The sequence below is a fragment of the Ovis aries genome, chromosome 19 (genome assembly GCF_016772045.2).
Source record: "Ovis aries strain OAR_USU_Benz2616 breed Rambouillet chromosome 19, ARS-UI_Ramb_v3.0, whole genome shotgun sequence".
Classification (NCBI taxonomy): Eukaryota; Metazoa; Chordata; class Mammalia; order Artiodactyla; family Bovidae; genus Ovis; species Ovis aries.
Window position 1 is genome coordinate 6,844,755 of NC_056072.1, and position 12,313 is coordinate 6,857,067.

General features: G+C 47.9%; 1 protein-coding gene across 4 annotated transcripts in view; it reads left to right on the forward strand.

Annotated features, from left to right (window-relative positions):
• Positions 1–12,313, forward strand: part of CMTM7 (CKLF like MARVEL transmembrane domain containing 7) — a 110,141-nt gene that overhangs the window by 3,534 nt on the left and 94,294 nt on the right. The window lies entirely within an intron of this gene.

The following is a 12,313-nucleotide window of genomic DNA, read 5'->3' on the forward strand; positions in this document are numbered from 1 at the left end:
GGAAGAGCACAGACAGGGGCTCAGTGACTGGAGGAAGGAGGAGTGATGGTTGGAGGGAAGGGAACAGGGCTGGGAATGGTGTGAGTGAGTCTGGAGAAACATGCTGGGACAGCCCATCCAGGGTCTGCCAGAGCGTGGTGAGAATAGGGCGCTTGTTCTAAGATTATCCCGGAAGTAATCATATCAATATCAGTCGAAGCGATGGTTCTCAGCCTGGGACTGCACAGCCCCCTAGGGTCATTTTGGAACTTCATGGAAATTGTCTGTTGGCCGTCACTGGGATTAGGGTCGTATTCAGGATGTGTTTCATTCATTTCAACGAAGTAATGAAGGCATTGCAACTATCCTAAAGAGAGGTGTTATCAGGAATGCTGTGGAAGGGGACTAAGTGGGTGTGTGAGTCTGGGAAGAGTGCCTGAGTTTTTCTGGCTTCCTAAAGACTTTCTAGGAGTTTGGGGCAAGTACGGACTTCCCTTGGGTATTCACAGCCCACATCCCAGATGGAGTTAGATGGTGGGGGATCGCAGCCTCTGATATAACCATGGAAAGACCTGTTAGTGGAGAATGAGCAAGCATAGCCCAGAATGGCTCACCCTTCATGTTCTGTCTCAGGACTGTGTGGAAGGAGGAGCCCCAGTTTGGTTCCCAAATGCAGCCGGCACTCCCATGCCCTATTTTGTGGCAGCTGGAGGGTTGAGGGCAGCAAAGAACCTCATGTCAAGAGTTTTTGACCCTTTGGGACTTCCCTGGTGGTCTGGTGGCTAAGACTCCAAGTTCTCAATGCAAGGGGCCTGGCTTTGATTCTTAGTCAGGGAACTAGATCCCATATCACACAGCTAAGACCCGACCTAGCCAAAAAAAAGTCTTTCACCCCAACCCAGTCCCAGTCCAACAACAAGAAACTGCTGTCCATCAATGGTCAAACAAAAATAATAAGACGTAACTTACAGGCTTTATTCCTGATAACAGAAGTAATACTTGTTCCTTGTAGAAACTTTGGGAAACCGAGAAAAAACTAGACCCTCCCACTCCCTCTCCCCCTGGGTTTAATATTGAAAGTAAAATTTTACACTATTTCATAGGCGACATACAGTTTGCAGTTGTTGTTGGTTTTGTCTTATTTTTACAAAAGTAGGATGACACCCTACAGTTTGTAAAGTGCTTTTATTTGCTTAACAGGTGATGGATGATTTCTCATGTCACCTAAGGTTTGCACGCAACAGTGTTTTTGCAGCCAGTTACAAATGTACCTGTGGTTTGTGTGACCAGCCCCCTCCCTTTTTTTTGGTGGCTCAAGGAGCTTTCGGTTCTGCCTGTTGATGAACAAGACAGTGATGAACTGAACTGCCCTGCAGAGAAGTTTTGGTGTGCAAAGCCATTAATACTTCCTTAGGATAAATGGTCATGACCTTTCACAGAGAGAGAGATGGAGTGCGTCTTGCCCTGCTGAGCGTGCTGGCCTTAAACAACTCTCTAGCCTTGTTAACATCCAGAAATCAATGGTTGTCTCTGTATCATCCAGAAATTTCCAGGAGCCAAAAGTGGTAGTAATAATATTTTAAGTCACAGTCTTATTTTCAGTGTCTGATGGTTTAGAAAAGAAAAAAGCAGGCTAGAAGACTTTGTAAGGATTTTATTTTATTTTTTTAAGAGCTTCATAAAAAAAGATTTATTTCTTCAGAATTTTACATCAGTCATTGGTTGCTGGTATGAAAATATCTCTTTTTTTAATTCTTTGGCTCAAGGGTGATACCGTTGGTCAGAATGGGCACATGTCCTTTTCAAAAGCAAGAGGTCTTGGAGAAATCTGTGTGTCCAGAAACAAGAGCTGTGTAATGTCCATTGCAGTCTCTCTTTTATCACCTACTTTTGATGTGGACCATTTTTAAAGTCTTTATGGAATTTGTTACAGTGTTGCTTCTGTTTCTTGTGTTTGGAGGCATGTGGGATGTTAGTTCCCCGACCAGGGATCAGACCCCCACCCCTCAACATTGGAAGCAAAGTCTTAACCACTGACCCACCAGAGAAGGCCCTCTTTCCACCAAACACTTTGAAAGGCAGTCGTGTTTAAGCAATGGCAACAGCCTCCACGTACTTTGGAAGGATGACAACACCCTTGGGTGCGAGGATTTGTCTATTCAGGCTGCAGACAATGTGGTTTCCTAACTACTGGCGAGAATTCCCCTGCAGGGCACCCCAAATAACTGTCCGCAATCGGGAGCCACTGGCCAGCTGAGAGGGTCCTGATGAAAACAGCAGCTGAAGGGGTCCACCAGGCTGGGGGATGAGGGTGGGGATTTAGGGGCTGTGCGTGGTCCCACATGAGTCCAGACAGTCCCACAGGATCCCTGGCATCACAGTGGATCCTGGAGACCCTCCAGGACATTCCGAGACCGCCCTGTGTGGCTCAGCACATTCGTTTCATTGTTTCCTCCCTTCCTCCCAGGCTCATGCCCTGCTCTCCAGACTGGTGCTTCCTGCCTGGGGCCCCTGGCCGCCATCTGCTTCCTCGCCCTGCCGTCTGCCCGCGGCACCGGCCCAGGCCTGCTGCCTGGGAGCCTCCCGGTGACCCGCCGCCTGCCTCATGCTGTCCTCCTTTGTCACCAGTTTGGCTCAGAAGTTTATTTGCCCGCTGCTCACTCCCGGGCATTGCTCTGCCGGGTCCTTAGCAACCCGCTGGCATTGGTGGCCTGGCTCAGGGCCTGGCGCTGGCTGCTGGCCCTCTATCCCCTAGCCTTCCTGAGAGATGAGGGCTCGCAAGGAGAAGGGGACCTCTTCCCAGTGCAGCCCCATCCTCTGCACCAGCGGCGGTGAACCTCCTGCTGAGAAAGCCTTTCACCTGGTCTGTGTTTTACTTGGCAGTGACAAGGCTCTTCCTTTCCCTGGGGCAGCCTTTTCCCTTTAAAAAAATAGGGGGACAGATTCACTGATAGAGAAAGAGAGAAATTGTTTGGAAAGTGGTTGCTACACATTACCCACAGAAGAGATTACTGTGAAATTTTCAGAGTAAAACAGGTGGAGGTGGAGACAGTGAAGGGAATTCAGAAGGGAATAGGAAAGAGAGGAGAAATTAAATAAATGCTTTTGGGCACAGAGTAAATTGGACCTTCTGGAATGCAGAGAGAGTAACTAAAGAGAGCATTTCTTCCTCTTAGGTTTTCTTTATTCCCCTGGGGAGATGGCAACAATGCTAGTATTGTTTAAAGGGAAGTCTTTTTAAAACTTTTTCTCTCATATGATGAAAGTGATACTTAGCTAATAATAATAGTAATAATAGCACTTATCACACACTGAGTTCCTGTTAGGTGACAATGACTGGGCTAGGTGTTTTACATGTGTGGGCTTATTCAGTCCTCAAAATAGGTAGTTCCTATAATTATCTGCATCTTACAGATGAGGAAACAGAGAGAAATTTGGTAACTGGCCCCAAATCACAAAGCCATAAATAATGAAGCTGCATTTGGGGCAGTTTGAGTCTGGATCTTGAACTCATGAAAGGACAACTTGGAGTCACTTTTTTCCATTGTCAGTATGCCGTGAAGAGTTCCCCATGTCTTTAAGCCTCTTTTTCCCTAATTACCTATTTATTTGGCTGCACTGGCCCTGTGTTGCAGCTCACACATCTTCGACCTCCTTTGCAGCATGCGGGATCTTTAGCTGCAGCATGTGGGAGCTAGTTCCCAGACCAGGGATGGAACCCAGGCCCCCTGCCTTGGTAGTGCAGAATCTTAGCCGCTAGACCACCTAGGAAGTCCCCTCATGTCATTACAGCTTACCTGGGAACGATGCTGTGGTGCTACATACGAGTCCATTGTTTGGTTAGAGGACATGCAGTCGCAGAGTTAAAAGGAGGTGCTCTGAGATGTCCCAGCAGGTGCTGATGACAATTTCACCTTTTGCCAGAGATGAATTCAGGCCGAGTGGGGAAAATCCCTCTCTGGGGTACAGGGCAGACGAGTGTCACCTACTTTAGAAAGTGTTTCCCGTATTCCTCTCTGGGCCTCTGGAAGGCTTAAGAGGGAACCATTAGGAGGACTTCCCTGGCTCCCTGGTCAGAGAACTAAGATTCTGCATGCCGCACGTGGCAAAAAAAAAAAAAAAAAAAAAGTTAGATCATTAGCATCATCCTTGCATTATGTCCTAAGTTCCTCCCAAGAGAAGAACTAAAGTTCAAGTGTCTGCTTCGTCATGTCAGGCAGTTTCACATGCAGTTTCCCTTTGGCTAATCCTTAACGACTATTCGTCAATTATTTCCCCCTTCTTTTGATTCAGTGAAGGCTGAGAGATTGTGTCCCTTGCACAAGGTTGGAAAATTCTATTAATGTCTGGAGCCAGCATGGGAACCTAAGTGCCACGGTCTAACCCTTCCCCCCATGCTGTACTGGCCCTCTGCGTGTGGCAGACAGGCTCCCCGGCTCCCCTCTGTGGCCGACACACCCTAGGGGGACCCCTCCCATGAGTCACTTTGTTGTTCAGTTGCTCAGTTGTGTCTGACTCTTTGTGACCCCATGGGCTGCAGCACGCCAGACTTCCCTGTCCATCACCAACTCCCTTAGCCTGCTCAGATTCATGTCCGTCAAGTCGGTGATGCCATCCAACCATCTCATCCTCTGTCGTCCCCTTCTCCTCCTGCCTTCAATCTTTCCCAGCATCAGGGTCTTTTCAAATGAGTCTGCTCTTCGCATCAGGTTGTCAAAGTATTGGAGCTTCAGCTTCAGCATCAGTCCTTCCAATGAAGATTCAGGATTGATTTCCTTTAGGAGATGTGATGTCATTCCCATGGTTATATCTTGTGCCTGGGCGAAGGGATGCTGCAGATGTAATTAAAGCTCCAAGTCAGTTGATTCTGAGTTGATCAAAAGGACGTTATCTTCAGGTGAAAGTCCCTCAGTCACGTCCAACTCTTTTCAACCCCATGGACTGTAGCCCGCCAGGCTCCTCTGTCTATGGGATTCTCCAGGCAAGAATACTGCAATGGGTAGTCATTCCCTTCTCCAGGGGAGCTTTCCCGTTCAGGGATTGAGCCCGGATCTCCTGCATTGCAGGTGGATTCTTTGCCATCTGAGCCATCAGCCTGGCTTAATCAGGTGACAGTCCTTAAGAAAGATACTGGGTTCTTCCCAAAGGGAGAGATTCTCTTGCTGACCCTGGAGAACTAACCTGCCCTGCTGGGCCCAGCAGAGGGCCACATGAGGCGCAGCTATGGGTCGTGTCTAGAAGCTGAGAGCAGCCCTCAGCTGAAATCAACCAGAAAATAGGATCCCATAGTTGGAACAGCTCATGAGCTTGGTTGAGAACTCCAAGCCTCAGAGGAAACCCCAGCCAGGCCCCCACCTCGACTGCAGCCTCGTGAGACCCTGAGCAGAAGACTCTAGCCAGAGCTCCCGACTGCTGAAAACTGTGAGGTTTTAAATGAATATCAGTTTAAGCTACCTACCTGGGTAATTTGTTAGGCAGCAGGAGATATCTCATACACCCACAGAAACCCGTGTCTCCTGCATCGGATCTGGTGTTTTCATGGCTGCTCCTTAGCAAGAAAGGCCGGGGAGTGGAGGGTCAACAGCCGTGCAGGAGGCAGGAGGTACAGTGGCCATTTAAAGAATACATTTACTTTATTTGGCTGCATTGGATCTTGGTTATGGCATGCAGGATCTCTGTTGTGGCTCATGGGCTTACCCTGCAGCATCTGGGATCTTAATTCCTGGACCAGGGATCGAACCCATGTTCCCCACTTTGCAAGGCGGATCCTTAACCACTAGACCACCAAAGAAGTCCTTCAGTTCAGTTCAGTCACTCAGTTGTGTCCAACTCTTTGCGACCCCATGAATCTCAGCACGCCAGGCCTCCCTGTTCATCACCAACTCCCAGAGTTCACCCAGACTCACGTCCATCGAGTCAGTGATGCCATCCAGCCATCTCATCCTCTGTCATCCCCTTCTCCTCCTGCCCCCAATCCCTCCCAGCATCAGAGTCTTTTCCAATGAGTCAACTCTTCACATGAGGTGGCCAAAGTACTGGAGTTTCAGCTTTAGCGTCATTCCTTCCAAAGAAATCCCAGGGCTGATCTCCTTTAGAATGGACTGATTGGATCTCCTTGCAGTCCAAGGGACTCTCAAGAGTCTTCTCCAACACCACAGTTCAAAGGCATCAATTCTTCGGCGCTCAGCCTTCTTCACAGTCCGACTCTCACATCCATACATGACTAGTGGTAAAACCATAGCCTTGACTAGACGGACCTTAGTCGGCAAAGTAATGTCTCTGCTTTTGAATATGCTATCTAGGTTGGTCATAACTTTTCTTCCAAGGAGTAAGCATCTTTTAATTTCATGGCTATTTTTTTTAATAACAGTTAGATACGTTTTTATCTGGGCTGTGGTCATATGTCTTTTAATTCTTTGCAGTCAGTCTGTTGGCTGGAATCCGTGCTCTGGGCATTGTGCTAAATGCTTTAAAAGCGAAGAATTCACTCATTGTTAGGACCCGGGTTCAGATCTTCCCTGGTGGCTCAGACGGTAAAGCGTCTGCCTATAATGCGGGTAGACCCTGGTTCAGTCCCTGGGTTGGGAAGATCCCCTGGAGAAGGAAATGGCAACCCACTCCAGTACTCTTGCCTGGGAAATCCCATGGACAGAGGCTGGCTGTCCATGGGGCCGCAAAGAATCAGACTCGACTGAGGGATTTTCACTTGAAGATAACATCCTTTTGATCAACTCAGAGTCAACTGATTTGGAGCTTAATTACTTTTCTCTGCAGCATCCCTTCACCCCAGCATGTGACATAACCATGGGAATGACGTCACATCTCCTTTGCTGTTTCTTACAACGGTATTTCCACTTTACAGATGAGGAAACTGTGGGGAATTTAAATACCTTCTGTGCAGAAGAATGGCCTCCACCTCCGGCAGCCCCACTGTCCTCCAGGGTGCTTCCTAGAGCCAGTCTAAAAAATGAAAATACTGATGCTCACAGTGGTTGTACAACTGTTAAAAATGTATTTCCTTTTTTTGAGTAGATAACATTCACATGATCAAGATTTTTAAAGTGCATAAACTCTTCCAGTTTTGACATTTCCTTCCTGGAAGCTCCCAGTGATAACTGTTTTCTTGTATGTCATCAGGAGTTGTTGATATTTTATGTTTCTGTGTGTGTGTGTGTGTGTGTGTGTGTGTGTGTGTGTGTGTCTGCACTGGCTTTCCACCTTGGGGATCATTTCGTATGCATGCAGAGTGTTCTCATTCTCCTGTTCTGTAACAGCTGCGTTATGTCCCGGAGAATGGATTGACTGTATTGTTTTTTAATCAGTCCCCTATCGATGGGCACTTAGGTTATTTCGCATCTTTTGTTACGTCACAGTGCTGTAGTGGACACCATTTTACATATCATAGTTCTCTGTGTGCAAAGATCCTCAGAAGGAGAAACCCCTAAAGGTGGAATTCCTAGGCCTGCCAGCTGTTGCCTGCCCTTGGACATTTCTTCGTCTGTTCTGTAACTCCGATTCTCAAACATCTCCTGTGATCTCCTCCCAGGGGGTGTCAGAGGTCTTCCGCATCCATTGTCATTGAGAGGCTCTACTTGGTGCTCAGGGTTCAGAGTTCAAGCTCTCTAGACTCCTGCCTGACTTGCTTTAAGATCAAGATTTAAGGACCAGAAAAGTCTGGGGAACAAGAAGACCTGTGTGATCAGCATTGCTAGAATTTCCCAGAATCCATCACAGGGAGTGTTGAAGTCAAGCTTCCTAAAAGTAGAGCTAGAGATGGGGATTCTTTTATTTATTTAAAAATATTTATTTTTATTGCAGTGCAGTCGCTTTACAATGTTATGCCAGTTTCTGCCGTATAGCAAAGTGAGTCAGCTCTGTGTGTACAAACACCCCTGTTTTTTATTTCCTTCCCACGTAGGTCGCCACAGAGCAGCGAGGAGAGCTCCCTGTGCTGAACGCTAGGTTCTCAGGAGTTATCTGTTGTGTACACGGTAGTGTGTATTTGTCGATCCCAGTCGCCCAGTCCATCCCCCTCTCCCTTCCCCCCTTGGTGTCCATGCTGTGGTTCTCTGTGTCCGTGTCTCTGTTTCTGCTTTGCAAGTAAGATCACCTCTACCTTTTTTTCTAGATTCCACATATATGTGTTAACGCACAATATTTGTTTTTCGCTTTCTGACTGACTTCAGTCTGTTGTTGGACCGTCTCTAGTTTCCTCCATGTGATGTGTCTGCATATGGCAGAGTCTCGCTCCTTATTGTGGCTGAGTAATACTCCTGCAAAAATTGCCTGAGTGAGGGCTGCAGTCAAGGGCAGGGGAGGACTAGATGATGGGTCTGGGAAGTCTAGCCTCAGTCTGATCTTGCCGGGAGCTCTGGAGAGTGAGCTGCCCCACAGAGATGCTCCCGTTTAGGGCAGTGGAGCTGGGCTTTTGTTCTGTTCATTGGCTACAGACCAGATTAAGGGAGTCGATAAACTTGGGATGGGGGGCCTCTGAGCCAGACAGCTCCCGCTGTGCAAGGAAAATCTTGAGAAGGTTGAGGGTGTGATAGCTGGGATGCGTACACTGGCCTGATAGAGGGGAGCCCAGTGAAGCAGGGGGCTTCCCTGGTAGCTCAGCTGGTAAAGAATCTGCCTGCAATGCAGGAGACCCCGGTTTGATTCCTGAGTCAGGAAGATCCTCTGGAGAAGGGACAGACTACCCACTCCAATATTCTTGGGCTTCCCTGGCGGCTCAGCTGGTAAAGAATCCGCCTGCAATGCTGGAGACCTGAGTTCGATCCCTAAGTTGGGAAGATCCCCTGGAGAAGGGAAAGGCTACGCAGTCCAGTATTCTGGCCTGGAGAATTCCATGGACTGTGTAATCCATGAGGGGTCTAAAACAGTTGGACACGACTGAGCAGTGTTGGAGTGACTTTCACTTTCACTTTTCACTCACTGTCAGTGGAGCAGTGAACCTATGAAGCAGCGCCTGCCTGTGTTTCTCAGGAGCCTTTGGAATGAATGGCTTTTCCTCTGGTTGATCTCTGCCAAGGCTCTACGCTGGTGTGCTCTGGGGACAGACAAACCTGACCGAAGCCTCCCTCCATCTGCAGAACTGGTTTATCAGTATTCTTCCCTGGGGCACACCCTGGATCTGCAAGGCCAGTCTGCACCGAATTCGGATGTTACTTTTTGCTGGTCACTTAAGCAGTTGTTATTTTTGTTTTCAACTCTCATTTGAAACAAGGGGAGACGAAAACAAATCAATATTTACTGAATGAAAAAATAAAATCAATAGGAGCCAAAATTATTTCTGTAACCTTTCAGGAAAGAATTGTGAGCAGTATCATGAGGGTATAAATAACTTGACCGTATCTGTTTTAACTCCTTGGAGGGACCTAATGATTTCAGAGATAGGGGCCTTATTGATATATCGTGTTTGTTGTGAGTTTCACGTGGGAAAGGTAAAAAGAAGCACCACTGACCTTGTGTCGATAATGTGACATTGGTTTTACAAGGGTCCTCAAGTGTCATCATTACGGAGCAGTGTTTACTGACTGCCACTTTGGGAAGAGGAAAAGCTGCAGTGTATACAGCGGAAATTAACACAACATTGTAAATCAAAGCAAAACTGCAGCGTAGGGACTTCCCTGGCGGTCCAGTGGTTAAGACTCCACCTTCCAGTGCAGGGGACATGAGTTCGATCCCTGCCTGGGGAGTTAAGATCCCACATGCCTCTGGGTGCGGCTGAAAACAAGAGCCTGCATTGTAATCTGCATCCCCTAAACCTGATGGCGTCTCCTTGCTGACAGAAAGCCTGTTGTCAGTTTGTTGTGTACATTTGGTTCCAGACCACCGCGGTAAAGTGAGCATCACAGTAAAGTGAGACAAATGAATTGTTTGGTTTCCCAGTGTTATATAAAAACTATGTTCGTACTATATTGTAGCCTGTTACCTCTGCAATAGCATTATGTCTAAAAAATGTACATACCTTAATTGAAAAATACGCTATTGCTAAAAAAAATAATGCTAACCATCATCTGAGCCTTCACGTGTCTTTGTCTTTTTGCTGTTAGAGCATCTGGCCTTGATATTCGATGACTGCTGACCGATCAGGGTGGTTATTGCTGAAGGTCGGGGCTGCTGCTAAGTCGCTTCAGTCGTGTCCGACTCTGTGCGACCCCATAGACGGCAGCCCACCAGGCTCCCCCGTCCAGGCAAGAGTACTGGAGTGGGTTGCCGTTGCCTTCTCCGGAAGGTCGGGGCAACTATGGCAATTTCTTAAAACAGGACAACAGCGAGGTTTGCCGCATGGATCGGCTCTTCCTTGCATGAGCGGCTTCTCTGCAGCCTGCAGGGCTATTTGGCAGCACTTGACCAAATAGTGGAGAACTTCTTTCAAAATTGGAGTCAGTCCTTTGAAGTCAGTCCTTTCAAACCCTGCCACTGCTTTATCACTTAAGTTTATGTAGTATTCTAAGTCCTCTGTTGTTATTTCAACAAACTTTGTAACATTTTCACCAACAAACTTCACAACTCTGCCTCAAGACACCACTTCCTCTGCTCATCTGTGAGAAGCGACTTCTCATGCACTCAAGCTTTATCAGGAGAGGCAGCGATTCAGTCCCATCTTCAGGGTCTATGTCTAATTCTAATTCTCTTGCTGTTTCCACCACATCTGCAGTCACTTTCTCCACTGAAGTCTTGAAACCCCTCGAAGTCATCTGTGGGGGCTGGACTCAACTTCTTCCAAATTCCTGTTAACGTTGATATCTTGACCTCTTCACGTGAATTATGAATTTTCTTCATGGCAGCGACAATGGTGGATCCTTTCCGGAGGTTTTCAGTTAACTTTGTCCAGATCCATGAGAGGAACCCCTGTGTATGGCAACTGTATAGCGTTACAAAATGTATTTATTAAATAGTAAGACTTGGAAGTTGAAACAACTCCTTGATCCATGGGCTGCAGAATGAATGTTGTGTTGTGTGGTAAGTCACTTCAGTCACGTCCAACTATTTGTGACCCTATGGACTTAGCCCGCCAGGCTTCTCTGTCTGTGGGATTCTGTAGGCAAGAATACTGGAGTGGGTTGCCATTTCCTTCTCCAGGGATCTTTCCGTCCCAGGGATCGAACCTGCTTCTCCTGCATTGGCAGGTGGAGTCTTTGCCACTGGGCCACCTGGGAAGCCTCTGTCCTCCAGTAGAAGGGTATTTGTCTACACTGAGCACTTGTCTCGCGGTGTGGCCACCTTTGTGACTCACCTTACCTAGTGCTTCTGGAGAGCTTGCTGCAGCTCAGCGCCTGCACTTGCTTCACCTTGCACTTTGCTGTTAAGGAAACGGCTTCTTTCCTTCAGTTTCATGAACCGACTTCTGCCCACTTAAGACTTGTCTTCTGCAGCTTCCTCACCTCTCTCAGCCTTCTTCGAATTGAGGCAAGTTAGGGCCTGGCTCTGGATTAGGTATTAGCTCAAGGGAATGCTGTGGCTGGTTTGGTCTGCTATCCAGGCCGCTGAAACTTTCTCCACATCAGCAATAAGGCTGTTTTGCTTTCTTATCATTACATTTCTTTTTTTTTTGTAATGAAATGTAATGGAGCAGCACTTTTCATTTCCTTCAAGAATGTTCCCTTTGCATTCACACCTTGGCTAACTTTTGGCGCCAAAGGCCGAACTTCCAGTCTGCCTCGGCTTTCGACATGCCTTCCTCACGAAGCTTAATCATTTCTAGCCTTTGATTTAAAGTGAGAGGCGTGCGACTCCTCCTCTCACTTGAACGATTGGAAGCCCTGGTAGGGTGACTGGTGGCCTAATTCCAGCATTGCTGTGTCTCGGGGAGCAGGGAGGCCTGCGGGGAGAGCAAAAGACGGGGACGACTGGCCGGCAGACACAGTGCCCTTTGTCCTCCGTGCTTGAGTGCGTGTTTCCCAAGAAGGCCCTTCTCTTGCAAGCCGTCGTGCAGTTTGCTCTTTCAAGAGGCCTGTGACGTCAGTTCTGTGGCATCTGATCTCGCTGCTGTGCTCGGGTTTCACCAGTTGGCCCGCTAACGTCCTTCCTTTGGTCTGGCGTTGCCCTCAGTGATGGGGTCTCGGCACCCTCTTCAGTCTGGAATGGTCTGTCTTTTTCTCCATGACTCTGACATCCGTGAGGGGTCCAGGACGGAGCAGCCCTGTCATTGGATGTGAGTTGGTGTGCAAGGACGCTCTGACTCCCGGGCGTTCCGTAGCCACCACGGAGGCAGGAGAGAAAGAAAGGGAAGAACGTGTGTTTGGGTCATGGTGACCTTATCTCCATTTTACTACTTCCGTTTTCACAAAAGTCCCGTTTGCAGACTTCCTATCCGGAGTTAATAAGA